General features: G+C 42.1%; 1 pseudogene; it reads left to right on the top strand.

Moving 5' to 3' along the window:
- The first annotated feature begins 2,106 nt into the window (after positions 1-2,106).
- The window catches only part of LOC107380658 (glutamate receptor ionotropic, kainate 4-like), a 219,097-nt pseudogene continuing 196,664 nt past the window's right edge, over positions 2,107-24,539 (top strand).

Below are 24,539 nucleotides of genomic sequence, written 5' to 3' on the forward strand. Positions count from 1 at the left end.
CGCTTGACCACAGTGAGAGTAACGTTTTAGGTAGCAAGAGGGTTAAGGTTAGGATGAGGGAGAGGGGAAGGTTATAAATAGTGAAACGTTAAGGTTTAGGTGCGGTTAAATGAGCTGGTTCGGTGCCGCATCAGCAGATATCTCATCATGTCAATTTTACTCTGCACTGGGATCTGCAGTTACAAAAGGGAAAAACCCCTTTTCGCACATAAGTAACGAAAAAGGGCACTTTTGGCGTCAGGGGTCTGATGTGGATGGTGGCTGACCAAGCGTTTGTTTTTGACGCGCTGGGAGTGAGAATGTGTTGTTTCATGAATATTTTTTAGCAATGACATCAACCAGGATGACTGGAATTAGTGGATGCCAGGATGGATGTAATCCTGCTATGGGCTATAGTTATGCCAACTTTTGACTTAATTTCCCCCTTAAACCAGTTTTACGGAGGCCTTGAATGATGATTTTGTCAGATTACTGTTATGTGTCATGGTCTGGTTTGCTCAGAAGGACATTGCTACCAATCCGATCACAGATTAATAATATTCATGTTGGATTTTAGGATTATCTTGGTCACATTTTGAGGACAAACAAGAGTGGTGCCTGTTGTGTGTGGTGTGTAACCATTAAATAAATAAGCAGCACAAAGAGAGAGGAACCCACATCCTCATCCTTGTCTGCCATGTTTGTTAATTTCCAGATAACATCTTTTCTCCAAAGCTTTTAAGGAATTCCCTGCCTAACCTGGGAACATCCATGAGTGAAATTAGTGTCGTTGTAACACACAGTTTGATCAAAACTATTGTATGACTTTTTTGCTACTTGTGGGGACTTTAAGATCTTGTCATGTGAGCCAGGCCTGTGGGTTCAGTGGCAGCTGCTGTGCAGTGATCCTTGCCCACATTACTTCTCACTTTTAAGTCGCTTTGGACAACAGCGTCTGCTAAATACATAAACATAAACATAAACATTACCGTTTTTGAGTCTTCCCATGTTGTGTGTTTCTGTGTTTTGAACCAGAAATAGATGCCTGACAAAAGGTCATGTATGTAAACACACATGACAATGCATTAACACTCACATGTTCCCAGACACATATATGCTGCAGGCATAATGAGGTAATTGGTGCATCTAATAAGCTTTCACATTTAACCAAGAGTGACATGCATGAATCTCTTTTGGAGCGAGAACTGAAGCGTTCCAGCTTTTCCAGGTGGATTCCAGCTGTTACTGATGCCCCCCTGGTCTGGTTATTTGGGTTAATGGGAGAGGGGACTGTGCTCTGGCATGCACAGAGTGTCCTGATGTGTCACCTTGTCTACAGTTCTTTGAAGTGACGACCGTACTGGTTGCAAAGTCATAAAACTAGGTCTTATTTTACTGCTCAAGGCTGCATGATGATTCATCGTAATGTGCAGCTGTCAAAAAGGCTTTTGGATCTTGGTTAACATGCCTTTTTGAATCTTGGTTAACATGTCATCTGGGACCCAAGGTTGATTATATATAATTCATCTGCACCGGTCAAAGAAGTCCTACTGTTGTTCTGTTCACTGTTTAAATCGGTTCTACAGCCTGTGCCTTGCTGTTTGTTGGGGATGAGGTGAGTGGTCTGTGTGTGCAGGTATCTTTTGGTGACAGTATGTGAAAAGTAAATGGGAAATCGCTCCTATTGAGTCACTTTCATAGATGTGTCGGATGTAAATCCACAAAGCAAGACAAATTCTGGTCTTATTAACACACACACACACACACACACACACACACACACACACACACACACACACACACACACACACCTGTATTTGTGAATTCCATGCTTTTATTCTTTAATTTAAAAAGCCTTGTCTTTCTTTACCAGCATCTATCATTTTGCCAATTTTAAAGCAGCAAAGACACTGTTGAGAAGATGTTTCTTTATTTCTTCGTTATTACCGTTGTTAGGTGAGCAGAGAACCCGGTCTGCTAGAGTGCACCATCTAATGTCACAGAACCAGTGTAAAATGGTGTTTGATGGCCTGAAAGATGCAGTAGAAAGTGGATGCAGGAAACAGAGAGAAAAGCTTCTGCAGAATAAGCTGTTTCAACCTCATCAAAAGGATTGTAAGTTAAACAATGGAGGAACCTGAACCGACAGGTCTGAGAAAAAAAGAGGCAGCCCAGCAGCAGGAGGTAATGTTTTGTAGGGTTTAGGAAATTGAGTGCTTTAAGAGCTCAACATATATTACCTCTACTTATGACCAATAAGCTGTAATAATCTATCTAAATATAGAATATAAACCTGCTTGGTCTTTACTGTGTTTAATCAGAAGATTCTAGGATTATTTGTTTAATTAAGGGATTGTAAACACTTTGTTTTGATTCAGAAAAGAGTCAGGTTTATAAAAGTAAGAATTTATTTTACAAACAATTATATCATGACAAGTTAACTAATATTTACTGTGATTGATGGAACCAGATGGGATGAATGAATCTATTTGTGAATGCGATGTTAGTCAGAACTTCCGTATCTAGAGCCCTTTTCAGATAGACATTCTGGAACATTTGTGGACAATTCAATCCGGTTTTTAACCGGAACTGTGTTTTCAGACACACCACTTTTGTACCGGAACTTGTCCTTTCGGCTGCGTTCCACAGCAGGGAAAAGTTCCAGATGTCTGACGACGGCGGGGGTGGGGTGGGGGGGGGGGGAATCTGACTCATGTTAAGAAGAAGAAGAAGAAGAAGAAGAAAACATCATTTCTATAGCGCCTCTCAAGATAAAAATCACGAGGCGCTTAAGCATAATTCTGCGCACACAAAGACGCATAAGAGACCTGGATGATGAAGCTCAATGGTTAAAGGAATCACTGAAGCGGTGTGAAGCGCTCCGTCGCGCGTCTAGGCGGTACCGTAGGAGGCGAGCTGCCGTGGTTCGCCGCATACTACAGCAGCGGGCTATCTAGATGCACACAGCGTCCCCCGGTCCCCTCCTCCTCCCCTCCCCCTTGTCCGGAAATCTACCTCACCAGTCTGAAGCAGCCACCCTGTCCGTAACAAGTCCGGACCTGTTACTAGGGGCTTCGTCCGGATAAATTCCGGAACACGTTGTCTGGATGTTTGTATTCAGACAGAAAGGTCTTACGGACAGAGTCCGGAACATTTCCGTTTTTCATGGCCTGTCTGAAGGGGGCTTAGGAGATCTGAGTTCTGGATGCAAAAGAATTTGGTTTGCGTTGAGCTATGAAGTTGATTATTATCAAAACACATCAGACGCTATCTGTCATGTCTATATGCTCACTAGAAGACCCTTGTGATAGATCCGGAATGTCAAAGTCCTCCGACTTCCAGTTACCGAGGTCCGTAGAAGAATCTGTGGCACTACTAGACCGGTCTTAGAGTTGTCTCCAGGTCACAACAGACGGATGGAACCGCGCGCCCGGGACTCTTAAGGAGTCTAAACAACATCAGCTTGTTCTACAGGAACCATTTGCTGTTTCAGCTTTGCAGGTGCAAAAAGATTTTGACAATGTGTCAAAAGCTTTGATGGGTTAGAGAGGTTTTGCTTCAGATGGCTGGTCTGGAGCTTTTCTCAAGAACTGATGAATCAGCAGAGTGATCTGGTTTTAATGTTCTCATGTTATGATTTGTGTAGCCAACCAGAGGTTGACAAGTTGAGGAATATTACCAAGACAAATTCAGAAACACTCCTTCTTTGATCTGGGTGCTCTCATCTGGGGTAATGGGCTATTTATGTGTCACGTGTTTAACTTAACTTTACTTTGTCCTTGTGTGAGTGCAAATGGTGATGACCTTGTCATATCAACATGCTGAAACATATATTAATCAATGTAATCATAACATAACATTCATTTCAAACTTCAATCATTGAGCACAGATTACTGAAAACATTTCATTATATTATAAGTATTATAAGTAGCAATAAACAAACATTAATTTAATGATTATCGAGCTTATAAGTTTTAGAAGTTCATATTTAATTTAAGAAATAATTCTTTGATTTAGCAACTAATCTGAGCTGCGGGTGTTCCTTATTTAGAGGCATGAAGTGTCCTGTAGGACGATAAGCAAAGCTTGGACATTGAGGAAAGAACATTATTGTTGATAATTCGTTTTCACGTGTTCAGAGCTGCAGAGAGGCTCTGAGCTCCAGCTGATGGGATGAAGGCGGGCCGATTTAAAGGGAACAAGTGCAGTCTCGTGTCTCCATTTTGACCAGATGTTGAATGGTCAAGCAGTACCTAAAAACTGACCATTGCTGGACGGCACAGTTTTAAAGCTTCAACACACCAAGTCTGATACATGAAGGCAAACGTAGGCTGATACAGTCACACAGAGCAGCCATAAGAGACATGGAGACATAATTATAGAAGCTTTTAGACATGATGTTGGTGACTGGAGTTCAGCAGACTGTGTTAATGGAAATGGAAGGTGGTAGTTCTGCTAATGCAAGTTATTTTACTCAAAGTTGTGTCCTTCCTGTGTGACTTTCCTTTCCAGAGTCAGAATATAGACATGATGGTGATGAATTACGTCAACCTGTCCCGGTAAACCTGTAATACTCTCAGACATACAGAACATGTGGATCCCTGCTCTAAAGGACGGTCTTTCATTACAAAAGCACAACAGGCAACAGTTACGTAGGCAGATATTTAATGAGTGTTAGTGCAGCAGATCGACGTGTTTAATGACACTGGAGTGAGACGTTTCTCCCATTAGATGCTGCTAAAATCATAAAATACTCGTCTGACCACTTTGGCATATCTGCATAAATTTAATGAAATGTTCTGGTAAAATGTTCTTTCATAAAAACAGTTTGTGTTTCAACAATAAGCTGCTGATTTAATGTAAGAACATGATGTTATTGTGAAAAATGTCTTCTACGTGCAAATCTGGGGGACATTTTCTATTAAAAGTGTGTTTGCACAGCATCATTTAAATAAATCTCTCTCTGTTTGTGACTCACATCACACCTGTGCACCCTGAACTTTGTGCTTTGGCACCAGAATACCAAACAGATGGGAAAAGCACATTTCAAGGTCAGAAAACATTCTGCCCCACTATCACAGAATCGAGACCATAAGACTGATTCAGGTTAAAACTTTCTCACTGAGGCACATCTCATAAGTAAAATTAGATCCCCATGAGGAACATTAGCCCCTAACCTCTCAGGATCTGCTAATATATGAACATAAAGGGACTCTTTAAATGCTGCCAGGATTGTTTGGAATAAGTGAGCGATGCTTTAATTAGAACAAACCCGTCATACTTAACTGGAACTAAATGGTCTGTTTCCTGGGATGGAGAAAGTCCTGAAGAAGTGAATTTGTGTTTTAGAGCTTCAGAATAATTTAATGTAAATTTATTCTTGTTAAAAGTGACTGAAAAAAATAATGTAAACTCTGGTGTGTGTGTGTGTGTGTGTGTGTGTGTGTGTGTGTGTGTGTGTGTGTGTGTGTGTGTGTGTGTGTGTGTGTGTGTGTGTGTGTGTGTGTGTGTGTGTGTGTGTGTGTGTCATTAACAGACTTGTTGAACCTGGAGCAGCTCCAAGATGACAAGACGGCCACCATCATAGTGAACGCCAACGCCACCATGTCACACATCATCTCAGAAAAACCTGTTACATTGCATTCCTGCATGTAGATGAGGACATTCAATTACACTTTCTTCAATAATTAAATTTAAATATCATTAATTCTGCAGGTTTGTGGATTAGCATGAGTAATAGCAGAGCTGTAAAAACGATTTTGATGCAAATTGAGTGAAAAAGACTTTAAGAAGGATTAAAAGAAAATGTGAAGTAAAACACAACACCTTTACCTATCAGCTCTCGATCTATTGGTTCATTCTCTCCTTAAATAAAAATGTAAACGTGGTCTTTAGAGAAGTGGAGTCCATCCTGAGATTAAAGCAGCTTTCTGACATTAGTGAGAATCCTCTCTGTCTCTGTGAATGAAACCTTTATGTTCCTCTGCACTGATGAGGTAATTATTGTCTCATGATGTTGTAAGGTTATGAAGTTCATTGTTTTCAACTCCACACAGCTGCCCCCTTTGCACAATAACACCGTGTAGAAAAACCAAGGTCGGGTGTTCCTCAGACTGTTTACATTCCAGGAGAAGAGTCCGAAGGAGAAGAAGAAACTTTACTTAATCAAAGTACTTTATTTGTGATTAAAATTATTAAGCAAAACAGATGTTGATCAACAATAATCAAGTGAATGATCTGTGAAATAAATATGTCATGAATTATGTTTAATGAAAACAGGACTACGGCACAGACATACTGATCCTCATCTCCATAGAAACGCATGACACATTGTTCCAACCAATCAGAGCTTTCGGCTGCCGCAGGAGAATCTGGTGTTGACTTCAAGTGTCCAATCCACTTTACTCCAACTTATCAACAATTCAGAGATATAAAACAAGGCAACGCCATTTTTAAGGCAGTTCCATTTTGACTTCAGTTCTAATCACCGTCATCCTAAAGAAAAGCGCAGCCTGGCCAGATGTGTTTTCTTCTTTAAACTAAGAACTGTGAAGCGGGAGATTTTCGTCGTTTAACAACCAGACGACGTCCTTTCAAAATAAGAGCACCTGCTGACGCCGACGAACGGTACCGGGGTCGACCCTCCAGACGGGCTTTGAAACGTTGTGATCGCTGCACCGACAGCTCCAGCGTACATCCGAGGTCTCCAGACCTGGCATTTCCTGATCTACCTGGGAGACCCCCACTGGGTACGTACACGGCAAAATAGCGGCTCATGTCATCACTTTATAAGCCTCGTGATATCTAGTCATAACAAAGACGACCAGATTCATTGACGTCAGCCTAGAGAATCTGAACCAGACACACACACACACACACACACACACGCACCAACACAACATCCGAATCCATTCTCATCCATCACAGAGTAGTCCTGGTAGATTGTTTAGAATTCATAATTCAGAAATTAAAGATTCTCAAACGATCCCATCTCTCTCTCTTTTCTTGTCTCAAAGTCAATACAGAGTGTTTAATTAAACTCCCTGATGATAAAAACAGCCTATTCTTCTGTTTATAAAAAGTGAACTACCTACAGTGTATTAAAATACAACTTTAGATAGTTACATCACTTCAATTCCGTTACAATGTCATGAAGTCTTTAGAACAGAAAGTAAATGCCACCTACCCGTCTGCTCTCTTTGTTACTAAGACTCAGTTGTTTCTTAAAGAGAGCAGATAGAGATTAAAGTGGAGCTGACATTCATGTTTATTGTTTCTGATCAGTTTTCACTCTAAGGTAAGTTTTCAGTGTTCATCCTGTAACCATGACAACCTCAGCAGCCCTGGGCCACATAGCAGTTGGAGTCTTCTCTCAGTTTCATGTCTAACCTTCTTCCTCCATCAAAGCTTTAGCACTGAGTTTGCTTCTGTCTCTTAGTTTTCTGCTCAAACAGAAGATCGTGTCACTTTATTTCCTCACACCTCCTTCACCTTCTGCTCCCATGAACCCATCCTTTCCATTTCTCACTCCTCTGTCCTCCTTTTGTGTCACGCTGTCAGAAGACAGTCGGTGTGAAGTCCACACTCTATCCTCTCATGTGGAGCTCAAACAGCAGCTGATAAACACATCAAAGCTACACGTCTGTGTTTATTCAGTCCCGCATGATCATAAAAGAACTTGTGAAGAGAAGACGATCCTGCCTTTTTCATAAAGGACATTTCTCCTTGTTTGCTTGTTTGCATCTCACATCAAATCCTCTTCAGACAAAAGTCTCTGATGTTTAAGCATTCATGGGGGTTTAAATCAGCTGTTTTAGCATTTTGAATGTAATCTCTTAGAGTCCGGCTGTCACAGCTGTACAGAAGCAGAGTGAGATAGATAGTGATGTGTGATCTCACCAGAAGCTGTGGCCGAACAACAAGATCAAAGCTGAGTCAGGAAGAGGAAACATGGAGGATGGTTTGGGTTTTGTTCTGCATTAACAATGAAATATGTGCATCAGTCATCATTATTATGTAAATGTGTGTTTTTCTGTTGTTAACGGTGCACATCAAAGCATATATGTTATTTGTATTTACACATTATCTGCTATTGGTTCTGTGTCACAAATAAAATAACCATCATCGTTTCTTTTCTACATGAATATGAAAGATTCATGTTGCCAAACAGCTTCTAGGAAGCACATAATTACTGCAGCTGAAGAAGTTTTAAAGTGACTGTGAGTCAAATGTAAAAAAGAGAAGGACTTTCAAGGGAGACACGGCTGTTTAGAGTTGAGTAATGAAAGACTTATTAGATGTTTCTTCTCTGAAATTGAGCAGCTTCTTGCTTTTTAGTGGTTTACTATCAATGCTCCATTAAAACAACTGAATATTCATATTTCACTTCAGTTGTAACGTACCAAAAGGGTCAATTTTTACCTATATATTAACCAACATAACAACATATCATCTACAGAAATAAATCCACTTTCTATTTGGCCTTCTAAATCCGGAAAGTTCTGCTCAGCGCGTGTTTACATACAAAAAACTAAACATCCAGACAAACATTCTCTCCCAAGGTCCTACACTCTCTGCATGAATGCCAGATGTAAACATTATTCACTCTGAATAAGTGAAGACTCCATGACTTTTACAACTCATAAGCTTATAATAATCACATGTGATGAATGAACAAGATGTTTAAATCAAATGTTTGAATAATCTGTGCTTAAATCAATGAATTTGAAATGAATATTGTTCTTACAATTATCCCTTTGTATCACAAATCAGTATGTGTTTGATTTAACAAGTTAATCATTGTTTACACTCATACACCTCACATAAAGTTAAAGATTCTTATTCACAATGTTAAGAATTTTGTATCTGAAGGAAGGCATGGCTTTCTGAGGGATGTTGGTAAACACTCAGAAACATGTCAAATTCTGATTGGCCAAACTTGGCCAGAAATCATAACAAGGTAGTTTAATAAAACAAGACTTACTTCCCAAGTAATTCAGTTTCCCACTGACCCTCGAACCGGCCAATTCAGGAAAGAAGCATTTTTGAAACCATCTTCTCCTTTAACCTCCTGTCTGCAATGCTGCGGCTGATACCAGACGACCAGCTCTTCTAAGAGCCAAGCAAACATCATGTCACATGCGTGTGGCGAGGTGAGCTCAGGTGGGGCAAGGATCCACACGCGGGGAGGAAAACAGGCAGACAGGTGAGGACTTCTAACATCGGTTTATTAGAAACACACGCTGGACACTGAAACAATGACACGACATGGAACACAGAACAGAAGGGGTTTAAATACACGAGGAGAGGGAGCTATGGTGATTGGGAAACAAGAGGCAGGTGGGAGCAATTAACGGAGAAACAGACTAAAACCTAAGAGAAGCAGGACAGGGCGTGACAGTACCCCCCCCCCCCTCCCCCTCAAAGGGCGGATCCCAGACGCCCACAGGAACAAGGAGCAGGGTGGGAGGAGGGGGACCCGGAGGGAGGGCCCAGAGGAACCGAGGGACCACAGGAGAGGCGGCAGGGATCAGCAGAGTCAGGAGGCCTGCGCCTGCGGCAGATGAGGAGGTGTTGAGAAGCAACATGTCTTTAAACCAAAGTAACTGTGTAACAGGAGGCGACGGACCCTTGGGGGCCTGCGCCTGGGGCAGATGAGGAGGCGACGGTCCCTTGGAGGCCGGCGCCTGCGGCAGATGAGGAGACGAGGATGGGCCCTTGGGGGCCTGCGCCTGGGGCAGAAGAGGAGGCGACGGTCCCCTGGAGGCCAGTGCCTGCGGCAGAAGAGGAGGCGACGGGCCCTGGGAGGGCGGCGCCTGCGGTAGAGGAGCCCTGCAGGCTGGGCCGGGGACACAGGCTGGACCGGTGACAAAGTTCCTGCAGGCTGGACCGGAGTGACCTTCAGAATCACCATTGGAACCGGAGACGGAGGAGACGTCAGACCAGAGGCGAGGTCATCGGACGAGCCGACTTCAGAGGAGGCGACGTCATCGGACGAGCCGACTTCAGGGGAGGCGATGTCATCAGACGAGCCGACTTCAGGGGAGGCGACGTCATCAGACGAGCCGGCTTCAGAGGAGGCGACGTCATCAGACGAGCAGACTTCAGGGGTGACGACATCATCAGACGAGCCGACTTCAGGGGCGACGCCGTCATCAGACGAGCCGACTTCAGAGGAGGCGTCGACCCTTGGATTGGAGGCGTCGACCCCTGGATTGGAGGCGTCGACCCTTGGATTGGAGGCGTCGACCCTTGGATTGGAGGAGTCGACCCTTGGATTGGATGTGTCGACCCTTGGATTGGAGGCGTCGACCCTTGGATTGGAGGCGTCGACCTGGGAGACGACTTCGGACACGTCGACCTGGGAGACGACTTCGGACACGTCGACCTGGGAGATGACTTTGGACACGTCGACCTGGGAGACGACTTCAAAGGAGGCGTCGTCAGACGAGCAGACTTGGGAGGTGACGTCGTCAGACAAGCTGACTTGGGAGGCGGCAACATCAGACGAGCCGACTTGGGAGGCGGCAACATCAGACGAGCCGACTTGGGAGGTGGCGACATCAGACGAGCCGACTTGGGAGGCGGCGACATCAGACGAGCCGACTTGGGAGGCGTCGACCCGTGGTCCGGGGGCGTCGGCTTCTGGCCCGGGGCCGTCGCCTTCCATCGGCTTCTGGTTCTCCGGCTTCTGGACCGCCGGTCTCCGAACCGCCGACTTCTGGGCTGGTAACGTCTGCTTCTGGGCCTGCATCGGACCCATCTGCTTCTGGGCTGGTACCGTCTGCTTCTGGGCCCGCGTCGTCTGCTTCTGGGCCTGCACCGTCTGCTTCTGGGCCTGCACCGTCTGCTTCTGGGCCTGCACCGTCTACTTCCGGGCCTGAACCGTCTGCTTCCGGGCCTGAACCGTCTGCTTCTGGACAACCCCCCCCCCCCCCCCCCCCGGAACAGGCCTTGAGTGAACGAGCAGTGCTAATGCTGAAGACAGGGAGCGCAGAGCGTCCAGTCGGAGCTGATTAGAATGGGCGCTCTGTTTAAGCCGGACCAGCTCAGCCCGTTGACTGGCCAGTTCAGATGGCTGGATTGTGGGTGTGGCTCCACCTCCCACAGATGACAGAGGAGCCGGGTGGACTGGAGGCGGGACAGCTGGTCCAACCGGGGACGGGTCCAAGCAGCTGCGTCCAGCCGGAGCCGCGAACAGTTCATCCAGCTGGAGCTCAGCGAGCAGGTGGTCCAGCTGGAGCTCAGCGAGCAGATCGTCCAGCTGGAGCCCGCGGAGTTCAGCGAGCAGATCATCCAGCTGGAGGACTTGGAGTTCGATGGTCTGACGAACCTGGGCTGTCTCAACCTGTAGACTGGCATGCTCCGCCCACAGGGCTGCGAGCGCAGCTCCTCCTCCTGCAGACGCCGATTCGGCCGGAGATGGGACCGCTGGTCTGACCGGGGGCGTGTCCGAACTGGCTCGCCGAGCACGGCCAGCGGCGGGCTCGCAGCTCCGTCCTGAAGCGTAGGGCTGCGGTGGATTCCGGCGTCTCTCCCCACGCCGTGGACCGACCCCGGGGGAGCAGAAAGCCAGCCTCGTGCCCTCGAAGCTGGAGCGATCCCGGAGCGTCTCTCCATCCAACCTCCCGTCCGGTTCCGGAAGGGCGGCGAGGAACGCCGAGACAGAAGATCGGGGATGCCGTCTGCGGCGAGGCGGAGCTGGAGCTGGGGAAGGAGAAGCCGGTCGATAGTCGGCGGAGAGGAACTGGAATAGATACTTCCATGGGAGGATCTCTCCGCTGGACCCTTCAGGGGGTCGTGTCATTCTGTCACGTGCGTGTGGCGAGGTGAGCTCAGGTGGGGCAAGGATCCACACGCGGGGAGGAAAACAGGCAGACAGGTGAGGACTTCTAACATCGGTTTATTAGAAACACACGCTGGACACTGAAACAATGACACGACATGGAACACAGAACAGAAGTGGTTTAAATACACGAGGAGAGGGAGCTATGGTGATTGGGAAACAAGAGGCAGGTGGGAGCAATTAATGGAGACACTGACGAAAACCTAAGAGAAGACAGGACAGGGCGTGACACATCAACCTTAGACACAAATAAGCATTCCAGCTTCCTGCCTTCACCTCGAGGGATCTCAGACTGGAAGGGTCTTATCAGAACTATCTACGGGTTCCTGATATCAGAATTCACTCCATCGGCAGTGACCCGCATGACTCCCCGGATCGAACGAGAACCTATCCACGAAGAGTGCTTAGACTTGACACGACAGATCACATCTGATGCTGTTTTTAATAAACAACTCTAGTTTAGAACCAAACAACAAATTCTTTTCAACCAGATTTCACAATGTCTCTCAAATACAAAGATCGGTTGCTATAACATCTAGCTTCCATCACAACACGTCACATCCACCACGTTACATCTCATTATTCATATCTTGTCATGTATAAATTATTATTTTGGAAAGTAGAATTAAATTAATTTTACAAACTATATACTGACTCTGTCTGAATTAATACAAAGTGTGTTTATGGTCCCTAAAGAAGTAAAGAACACTAGAATATTCTGATTAAACATTCAAAGATCAATCAGATTGATATTTCATATTTGTATGGAAAATCACACCTTACTGGTCATAATTAGATTAATTGCTAAATCTGTACATATTCAGGTTAACAGCACAAAAACATAATCAGAGCTCGTTGATTTTTACAGCTAAATATCTGTTATTAAAACCTCTTTGATGACACACAACCTTTAATTGATGCTCAAGTGAAAGCTGCTTCTTATGGGAAATATAAATATGGAACTATCAGCAGAACCAGGTGGGATTAAGAATAGAACAGAAGCGTCAGCTTTGATTTATGCAAACCTGTTTAAATACTAAGAAAGTCTTTGCACAACCCTTTAGGATTTGATACGTTTTACTGCAGCTTGATTTAACTAAAGCCATTATTTGAATGAATTTCTGTTTTGATCATATTTTCTTCATGAAAGGAAGCTGTAAAAAGTTCACCCTGCCCTTCATGCTGTCCAGTCTACTACATACAGTAGATTTTCACTTCTCTTGTAGAAAAATTCAAGATGGCTGTTAGGATACAAATGTCACCCCTGGAGCAGATCAGCACTCTTACGCTAAACTCCTGTAGTGTAATAAAACAGGAAACTTTAATTAGTGCTCTTTTTTGAATTAATGAATGATTGGCAGGAGCTTCAGGGTAATTACTGTGTGGATTTATTAAATCTGGGTTGCGTGGTCAGTCTTCTCCCTCACTTAGTTAAACTGTTAATGAGTGTAGTGACAGATAAATGATCCAGTCATTCAAGAGCTCTTCTGGAAGAAATGAATGAGTAAAACCCAATTCCAATACTACTGAGGTGTTTTTCCTGGAATTACTAGGTAGATGCATTTGCTGATGTCCAACTTTATCCTTGTAACAGTTGACTTGGATTCCAGGAGCTATCCCGACTGACTTGGGAGTCACTACTGACAACCTCCACCAGGCCTGGGGGGTGAGGAGTCGACGGCAAGTTTCCAGTAGAGGTTTTCAAGCTGTTGAGCAATGGGACTCACCCACATTTGTTTGCCCTCTTTTGGAAGTCTTATCCTCTCTTCCTCCAAGGCCCCAAATGTCCCAGTAGTCTGTGAGGAGGCCCAGTGTGTCTTGGCCACTTCTGATCCCGTCTGGGATGGCTTTAGAAGTTTGGCTTGACATGCTTCAAGGGTAAGGTCAGCATGTTTATTTTGATCAAAGAAACCTGTAAAAGCCTCTTAAATTGTGATGTGTCACACTTGTTCCCATGAACATGTTTCACTCAAGTAAATGTAACGTCCAAAAGCCACGCCTTCCTTCAGATACAAAAATCTTAACATTAATATGTATCTTATTGTAATGTGTATGAGTGTAAGCAATAAATAACTTGTTAAATCAAACACATACTGATTTGTGATATAAACTGATCAGTGTAAGAACAATATCCATTTCAAATTCATTGATTTCAGCAAAGATTATTCAAACATTTAATTTAACCCTCCCACTGTCCTAATGGGTGACCCCGTGAGGAAAGTTGACCATTGAGCAGGATGGATGGTTTATCCCTTGAGGTCCACGTGGCAGGGGTGAGGTGGTGCTCACGTCTTTTTCATTCATCACATATGGTTATTGCAAGCTTATGAATTGTAAAATCATGGAGTCTTCACTTATTCAGAGTGAAGAATGTTGACGTTTGGCATTCACACAAGAACCTTGGGTGAGAATGTTTGTTTGAATGTTTTGTCTTCATGGAATGTTAACACGCGCTGAGCAGAACCTTCTGGATTTAGAAGGTCACAGAGAAAGTGGATTTATTTCTGTAGGTGAAAGGTTATTATGTTGATCAATATATAGGAGAAAATTTACCCTTTTGGACGTTACATAAAACAGTCACAAACTGATTTTTGTTATTATTATTTTGTTATTTTTATTGAGCAAAGCATTCAGCAGGGGCAGAGCTTTGTTATCACTACAGCAGAACCTATAAATATGCAGCACCCTACCACTCTTTTTTTTGTGTGTGTGTGTGTGTGTGTGTGTGTGTGTGTGTGTGTGTGTGTGTGTGGTGGTGGTGGTGGTGGTTTGGGGGGGTCTCAAATAAGTATCCTCTGCTCTTTTAAATATCTAACATAATGTTCAAGATCTGACCAGTTCCCCCCATTAAATGTCTAAATAAATAATTTTCAATGTATTTATTTATCAGGTAATTTTCATCCTCCTTCAGTGAAAAGCTAATTGATGAATGAATGAACTTCTTTCTGGTTTTTAGCTTTCGTTTGCTGATTAAAATGTTGTTTTTTTTTTCAAATGTTGGTTGTCAAAGAGCTGGACCACAATACATGTATGGGACTTGAGAGAACTATTGTACGATCATAACCGGATGAGAGCATTTAAAGCTACTAAATTTGCGGATATCTGCTCCCTGTTGGAAATTAATGAGCTTCAGAACACTTTGGTTTAATAGAGCTGCAGAGATTATTCAAATCAAGCTGAATTATGACTCATTAGGTGTCGGCCGGATTTTCCCTTCACAGCTTTTGGCTAAATCTTGACTGGTAATTGGAAAAAAAAAAAAAAAATCTCATGGTTCATTGGCTCATGTTTGCGATGGGTGGGATCAGCGGCCATGTGAACTATTTCTGCAGATTCCAGGAAGATTTGCAGGGCTTTCAGTTTATTATAAGCCAAAAATAAGTTTGCAAATCCTCATGCCCATACTTCAAACTTTATACCAGAGTCAGAAACCAAACATTACCTTGGAATGATTGAAGTTGTTTCAGGTGTAAGAAATGTGTGATCAAAAACCAGTATTGATGTTTCTGGACGTGGATTGAACCTGAAGAGGAGAGGTGATCTTGATCTTATGATTATGAAGGTGATTGACATCTAGTGAGTTTCACCAGAAATGGTTTGGTAAAAGTGTATTGTTGTACTGTAAATTTTAAAGATTATCTAATCTAATCATAAATCCCAATTTTCTGGTTTTCCTCTGAAATTGACAAACCAACAAACACAACACTAGCTGAAGAAAAATATGGATTTCAAATCATATAATAGATGGGAAAAAAGTATACTTTGTAGAAAAATTGTCAGAGTCAGTATGATGTGGCAATTATGGTTCTGCTTGTCAACTCAAATGCCGCCTGTGACGGCTCTTCAAAGTAAACAATGAGAGCAGAGTACTAGAGAACCATTCATTTTGTCTTTCAGTAACCAGATGAACACATCAAGCACCCGCATCACTGCCAGTGGGTGAATACGTGAATGACTATGGTGTTGTAAAGCGCCTTGGGGGGTTGCTGAATCCTAGAACAGGCTGTAGAAATACAGCCCATGAACCATTTATGTACAAAGCTAGGCTATGTGGAAAACAACTTTGAATTAAAACCAGTCTGAGTGAACTTGCTGAACTGGTAAATAAAGAGCAGTTATAAAACACACCATCGGCTTTTTAAACACCACAGGATGTTTTTTAACCTTGGGACATAGTAGGAGAGCACAGCATTCAGAAGGCAAGATGAAACTAAAGCATGCTTTCGAATTAGAAAGTGACTGAATAGTTTTAAAAAAACAGGGTACAAGCTCTTGTATGTACTACACTGTAGTATTTGTTGCTTCCCTGCTTCGTTCTTTTTTAAACACAGAAACTGTTTTGTTTACCTGTTTGTAGCTACGGTTTCGCCGACAGCTGCCGGCTTCTTCAGGCTGACGCTGATGGTGGCGCGTCACTTCCTTCTCCGTTTATCTGCGGGCAGCAGAGGACGTTGTCGCCCTCTACTGCCCGCTCTCCCCTCTCCGACGATGCAGTCCCATGCGTGGTCCAGCGTGTAAACTCCGTCGTCCCTGTTCATGGTCCCACATCCACGTCTCCTTATCTCTATTGCTTCCTTGATCCATCTTTTGTATTTTTGTTGTTCAGTGGTTATGATCCGTGTGTTGTCCCAGTCCATTATATGGTTTTCTCTTAAGCAATGTTCTGTTACGGCTGACTTTTTTATTGTACTTTCTGCTTCTTCTTTTGCTGCTCTTGTGTGTTTACGATTTGCCTCTTTCTCGCACTCCTTTCTGTGTTCTATTGTCCGTGTATTGAGTTGGCGTCCGGTTTCTCCTATGTATGTTTTATTGCATATTTTGCATGGGATTTCGTAGATGACTCCACATTTTTGTCCAGCTGATATTTTGTCTTTTGGGTGTACTAATCTGTTTCTAACTGTTGTGTATGGCTTTGTTGGTGTGTTTATGTTGTGTTTTTTCATTGTTGCTCTTATTTTTTCCGTTATGCCTCTGATGTATGGTGGGGTTATCACTGGTTTTGGTTCATGTCTTTCTGGGTTTCTGGTTCTTTTTTTGGGTTGTTCTTTGCTTTCTGTTTTTGTTTGTTGTTTTCCTTTGTTTATTGCCCATGTCGGGTATCTGCAGGTCTTTAAAGCATGTTGTATGTGTTTGTCCTCTTGTTTACGGTCTCTCTCTTCTGTTATTATGTTTGCTCGGTGATATAATGTTCTGATTACTGACATTTTGTGTATGGTGGGGTGTTCTGATGTCCATAATAAATATTGGTCTGTGTGTGTTGGTTTCCTGTATGTGTTTATGTTTAGGGTCCCGTCGGTCTGCCTGGTGATTTTCATGTCCATGAATGCTATGCTGCCTTCTGTTTCTAACTCATAAGTGAATTTTATGTTGCCCGTGTCGTCAATATTGTTTAAGTGTTGTGTTAGTGTTTCTGTTTGACCTTTTGGTATGATTTCCAGTATGTCGTCCACGTAGCGTTTCCATAGTTTTATTTTGCAGTTTGGGGGGGGCGGTGGCTATGGCTTTTTGTTCCAGGTCTTCCATGAAAAACTCGCACAGGGTGGCTGATAACGGGTTACCCATGGCGAAGCCTTCCAGTTGTTTGTATATTGTGTTGTCGTATGTGAAGTAAGTGGAGTTAGCTACCAGTCCTATCAGTTGTGCTATGTCATCTGCTGTGAGGTTTGTCCTTTTATGTAAAGTTTTGTCTTGTCTGATTCTGTTAACTACTATGTCTATGGTTTTTTGGGTTGGCGTTTTTGTGAACAGAGATGTGACGTCATGTGAGATGAGTATGTCGTTGTCTTCTATTGTAATTTCCTTTAGTTCTTTTGCCAATTCTATACTATTTTTGCAGTGTTGGTCTGTATTTCCTAATAACGGGCTGATGATTCTGCTGATATCTTTTGCCATGTTGTATGTTGGTGTACCTATGCTGTCAACTATTGGTCTAAGTGGGGTGTTTTGTTTATGTATTTTTGGTGTTCCATATATTCTTGGTGTTATGTTTGCTGTGGGAATCCAGTGTTTGTACATTTTTTCTGTTATTTTGCCTTTTTCGTGCAGTGGCTTCAGTAATTTTTTCATGTTTTTCTTAATGTTTTCTGTTGGATCTTTTTTAAGTATTTCATATGTATTTTTGTCTTCTAGCATCTGTTTCATCTGTTGTTTATATTTTTCTCTGTCCATAACTACTGTGGTTCTTCCTTTATCTGCCGGTAGAATAATTATCTGTTCATTTTTGGATAAAGCTGTCATGGCTGATTGTTCTTCTTTTGTAATATTGCTGTGTTGAATTTGGCTGTTTTTTAATATCCCAACTACGTTATTTCTGAGTTCTGCTTTCTTTCCCTCATCTGTGATCTGTTGACATGCTAGTTCTGTTGCTACAATAAATTCATCATATGGTATTTCTTTTGGTGTGACTGCAAAGTTTAAACCTTTCTTTAATATGCTCTCTTCTGCTTCTGTTAGTTTGTATTGTGAAATGTTACATACCCATGAGTTTGGTGTGGAGTTGCCTTGTATTTCTCCCCTCTTTTTCTTGTTTATGAGTCTGTTTAACTTCTTTATGTGTCTTTCTTTCACTTTTATGAACTCTTGTTCCTGTTTTTCCATCATGTGTCGTTTAATTAGTTCCTCCATTTGTTTATCAAGTTTGTAATTCCTTTTCAAGTCCAGGTGTCCTCTTTCCAGTTCGTCCTCCACACGCCTCTGTTTGGTTATGACGTTCCTTATCCTCTCCTTGAGCAGTGCTCTCTGTGCTCTTTCTATTATATTTTGTGCTGTCTGGGTCCGGATTGATGTTTTCAGCTGTAGGCTTGTGGGTGTGATGTTTTTGTCCCGGCATCTTAAACAGAAGCGAAGGTGGTTTCTTAGACGTGCGCGTTTCTGGTGTAATCGTTCCAAACGGCGGAAGTCCTTCGTTCCTTGTTGTCCGTATTTCTCTTTGAACATCTTAGGACGTCCTCTGCTGCCCGCAGATAAACGGAGAAGGAAGTGACGCGCCACCATCAGCGTCAGCCTGAAGATGCCGGCAGCTGTCGGCGAAACCGTAGCTACAAACAGGTAAACAAAACTGTTTCTGTGTTTAAAAAAGAACGAAAGCATGGATTTACAAAAGACACAGCAAGAACACACCTAAGATGTTGCTTCCTGTTTTTTTCTTTCTTTGCATCTTGTATCTGAAACAACAATCCACACAGACCCTTGTATATTTATATTTAAAACACTTTCCCTATAATGTCTTCCTGTGTGAACATGTATTACAACATAAAAAACACAAAACTCCAATTTTATTGCTGCTTTAGTGAATCATGCTATTTGTTGTTCAACAATCTCTGATATAATAAACTTAAATAAAGGAACATCTTTTTGTTCTTAATTTCTATTTTCTACCAATGTTGTTGTTTTGAACAGCTTTGAACACTGAACCCTGCTTTTGATTCAGTCTCGAGCTAAAGTAGCCTACCACTGGACGAGGCTCATGTCCTTAAACAGCGTTGGACATTTAGTCAAACAGCTTCAGACACAGCATGCTCATAAAAACAGGAGTTTTAGGCTGCAGAGCAGATGGACACATTACAATTAGAAAAAAAAAAAGAAACTCTAATAAACATTCTGGTCATGGTGGTTCTCCTGTGAATATTAAAGTTATGGTTTTTAGTTATCCTATCCAGAATTACAGTGCAAAACTAAAATTTTAAAAAGATAAGTTGTTTAATCAAGTCATAAGATTGAATTATGACTGTTCTTTTAAACAAAGGGATTTACAAAAAAAAGCTGGTCATTAATATAAGTGTTCTACAGAGAAATTATCGGTAGTAAAAAATTTTCAACAAGATGGAAGATCAGAATAAATGCATTTGAAAATAAATGACAACCAAAGAAATGTTCTGTCTGAGGACCAACATTGCATTCATCCAATCATGTTGCAGTGATGTCATTTTTCCATAAATCCAACTAAAGTGCAGGAAAAGTACATTGGTGTGAATCTTTATCAGTCCACAGTCTACAGTGGCTAAATGTATTTGTCTGTAATGTTTATAAAATATTTCTTTCTCAAATGTTGCACATGCACAGGGATCGGCAACCTTTTCCAATCAGAGAGCCAAAATTACCCGTTTCCCACAGTAAAGAAAACACTGGGAGCCACAGCAGCCGTGGCATTGTGGCTGGGCCTACAGGGTCTCAGCAGGTGCCACTTTTTGACGCGTTACACGTCTCCCTTTAAACATGTTTAAACTATTCAGAATATAAATCCGGGCTCCGTCTCATTGGATTATTGTAATTAAACTTTGTACTGAACGAAAGTTTCCATTAAACATTATTGAAAAAGTAAGAAAAGGATCTGATCAATTGGATTGTTTTCCCCTCATTTACAGTGATGGAGATAACAGTGCAGTGCAGATGGCTCTGGTATTAAACAAGTTTGTTCCTCTTTGCAACGATCTTCAAAAGAAAGCAAAACAGTTCAATGACAGGGTTCGCATTGACGGGATATTTCCCATATTTCACCGTTTATTTTGATGAAGAACCTTAAGGCTGCAGATGCGCTGACATTTTAGCACATCACAGAGGTATCTAAAGCAATCAAGAAAAGATTCTCATCAAAACATCTGAGCATTGTACTGGCCACTGTGCTCAGAGCAGCTTGCTGTCAGCGCAAATAAGGTGGACAGAGAGCTGAAGATGTGGAGAGGTGCTTGGATGGCATCGGTCACCGGCGGCAGCAGAACCAGAGCACATGCACAGGGTAATGTTCTCCATCTTTCATCTGGAAATATCTCCAACACGGGGCAATATGTAGCAGATATCCACATTTCATATTCTCAGATTAACTTTAGTTGGATTCACACGAAGAAGGACATAACCATTTTCACACAAAGCTTTTCTTTCTCTCACACTTAGCAGCAAAAAGGGAAACTTGAAACTGGCCTGCAATCATATATTCCAAGATCCCTTTTCAGCACATCTGGTTAACTCCTACGATTCTCTCCCAGGGTCGTAAATTGCACCAATTTGGCTGGGGGTTCCTTCTTTACCAATCGGAGAAGCAGGATGATATCAGAAACTGGTCTGTTTTACATCCACCCGTCAAGACTGACCCTTACCCAAGATGGTCGTAAAACTTCTCTGAGGTTTCTATTCTGGAAGCTTCCAGACTTGAGTCCTTATAAAACCTTGTATTTCTGTTCATCTACAATCAAAGAAGGTGTTTTAGGTTGTTTACCATTAAAAAAAACTGAGGTGTTCAAAGTAAACGTTTAAACTCTTATCAGTTAAAAACCTAAATGCTTGTTTGTGTTCCTCTTTCATGTTAAACATCTGCCTTTTTTTTGTTTCTCCAGTTAAAATTCATGCTAACGGTAAAACTGTCTGGTTTTAAGGCATGAATGTAGTTCTTTTCTGTTTAAAGTAATACTTTTGATGCCTCATCTGGATAACTTTGGTAAATTGTGATATGAACTTTTCACTGTTTGGAAGGATTGAGTTATTTAAAAGAGCCATAGTGCCATCCAGTGGTTAATGAGTGAAATACATGTGGGCATGACCAAGAAAGGTTACAAAAGGCCAGAGTTCAAACCTCGTGCTTGCAGAGAAAAGAACAAAAGACGCCTTAAGCACAAATCCCTGCGGGGCTTTTTCATCTCGCCTAGCAACTCCGTCGTCAATGTTTTCAAGTCATTATAGCTCGCAAAAGTTATGGTAGAACTTAAAAGCATACAAACTTCTACGTCAAACTTGAAGTCGGTTTGTTCCATTAAAGTTTTCACAATAAGAGTTAAAACTAATTTGGAGCAGTTTTCGATCCAGCATCGTTTTTGAATCTGGACCCGCGCTCTGAATTCTACGTTTCGGTGCAGCTGAGGTGAAGGAACCTAAAGTCAAGCCACGGTAGAGGAACACATCATCCTCCACTTCACAGATGCCCATTGACCTAGCCTAGTGAACTAGACCAAATTCTTGCTTTGCAAAGTTTGGTCTAGGCATGCTCCATTGCAACCTCAGCAGCTCCTACCAGGACTCTGGCTAGCAAATCACAGCTCTCTAGAGGGGTTTCAAACACATAAAGAGCTGTGATTGGTCCATAATGGTGGGCCAATCATAGTGCTCTATCTGCTTAGTGAACAAATCACAGAGCTTTATCCGCTTTGTAATCAGGGCACTCTATATGCCTGGTGGGTGGGATGATGCAACAGAGTGAAACAAGAGTATGTCACATTCATTGTCCAGTAGCATGTGGAGATCATTTGAAAGACAACGGTAGAACCCGCCCCACAACTGAGAGCCATCAATGGAGCATGTTATTTAGTCTGGCTTGCCAGGCTACCGTTGACCAACTCGGTAGCCAGAATCATTCAGTCCCAAAGGCTGCCTCAGCCCTTTAGCTACCCTCTGGCGACGAGGAAAACAGGTCTGTGCATCATTTCATTTGGCTGACTTTTATGCTAAGCCCGATTTGTGAATTCAGATTTAAATTTTTATGGCATTTCATTTCTATCTAAATTCATGGTAACTCTTAGGACTTCTCATTTTTCTGCCGCCACCAATCCTCATTTGCATGTACACACGCACGCGCGCGCACACACACACACACACACACACACACACACACACACACACACACACACATTAATTTTTGAAATTAATGTATCAAGAGAGTTAAATACCTAATTAATTAGCAAGATTTTGTTTGGCACAGTAGTCATGGTAACCAAGTGGGCGAGCCTACTTTTTTTTCCTTCTTTTTTTTATTAGAATTTTAGCAATTTGTCATATTTTTTACTTTATTTTCATTTCTTCATATATATATATATATATATATATATATATATATATATATATATATATATATATATATGTATAACATGAATGTGTATGTGTGTGTGTGTTTCTTTTGTTAATGCCGTGCTTTTTCTGAAATGTGATTTGCTTGTAAAACAACTGGGTTTGTTAGTGGGTGAGATGATATCTGCGTTGCTTTACCAAGAGATGCTTATGATTAAAAAGGCCTGATAGTTGCCCATAGGCTTTTGTCCTTGAACTCTGGGGCATATTTTAGTTTTCCTAACCAGGTGTTAAATGATAGTCCTGGACTAACTTCTAAACAAAGAGTCACGACCACAAGCACTTCATTATTAGTAATAATGGTAATCATTTCATATTTATATTTGCATGCAAACAGCAACAGGATGACACAGTCCATCTTTATGTGCAAAACTTGAGAAAGAAATATTTTATAAACAATACAGACAAAAACATTTAGCCACTGCAGACTGTGGACTGATAAAGATTCACACCAAGGTACTTTTCCTGCACTTTAGTTGGATTTATGGAGAAATGACATCACTGCAACATGATTGGATGAATGCAATGTTGGTCCTCAGACAGAACATTTCTTTGGTTATCATTTATTTGCAAACACATTTATTCTGATCTTCCATCTTGTTTGAAAATATTTTAGTACCGATCATTTCTCTGTAGAACACCTGGATTAATGACCAGCTATTTTGTAAATCCCTTTGTTTAACCCTTCTGTTGTGTTAGTGTCAAAATTGACCCATTTTCAAATTTAACTGTGTAAAAAGTACACTTTCCTTTTTGTCAGCTGTCTCTGTCCTTGCTTTTGTGTGTGTGTGGGTGTGTGTGTGTGTTAACAAAAGAACATCTACTCAGTATCAACTGCTGTCAGGAGACTTTTTCCCCAGTGGTTATGGTCACATGACAGTTGGGAGACAGTTTGGGACTTTTGTGATAAATGAAGCAAAAGTAGAAACTGTGGATAGCGCTGACTTGAGATCAGCTGGTGTGAGTGAGGAAGAGGTGTGAGTGAGGAAGAGGAAACTGCTGATGATTCAAATATTCCAGAGAAGACTGGAATTCTGATAATAATGTTCATTTTACTGAGTCTTTCACTTTCCTTGGTGAGATTTAATCTGAGAAAAAAAATGTTGAATTAGTTATTTTGTACAAACGTGTTCATCTCCAGTTGCATCAGCTCCTTTGTGCTTGTCTAAAACAAACGGTTGTTTATCAGTTCCCATCATTTTAACCTTCCTGCATCCTGCTCTTACCTCGCCTGTTTTGTCCAACCATCCTCTGCTTGTTTCTTCCTCTGCTGACTCTTCATTAGTCTCCAGGTCCCACATCCCTGACTAACGATCAGTCAGACGCCTCCTCCACTTAATCTGTTTCCTCTGAATCTTCATCTCTAGATGCTCATCAACGTCTTTGAGTGGCTGCTTATCTTGAGTCAAGGCTTTCTGCTCTGTCTCAGGACACGTTTTGTTTGAATCAGAGTTGCTTCAGTAGATTTAATTTTACAATTAGAGAAAATCTTTCTTACATTATCATTTTGCTGGATTATGAGTCTTTCTTCTGTTGTAGCAGGAGTAGATTCAGTAAAGGTGTCTCTTTGAAGACTGTAATGAAGGAATCTTCATTACAGGGGTTTCTATTGTTTGTGCAGCACTTTAAGTAAATAATTGCACTTTGGTGAAGGCACTTCAGCACTTTATTTAGTAATGCACTTTAAGCATGAACTTGCACATCAAGAAGTTTTTAATTGAGTCTTTAGCATTTTTAATAATTAGGATGTAGCCTATGTTCCAGGTCCTGCACAGGTGCTCCTCATGGAGAATTGTGGTGGTTACCTGTGAGGACAGAGGATTGTTAATGGGGAAAAAGGTCTACTGATTAAGTTCAGCTTTAAGCAAAGGCAGTGTAAATTATA

Source organism: Nothobranchius furzeri, chromosome 13, assembly GCF_043380555.1.
Source record: "Nothobranchius furzeri strain GRZ-AD chromosome 13, NfurGRZ-RIMD1, whole genome shotgun sequence".
Lineage (NCBI taxonomy): Eukaryota > Metazoa > Chordata > Actinopteri > Cyprinodontiformes > Nothobranchiidae > Nothobranchius > Nothobranchius furzeri.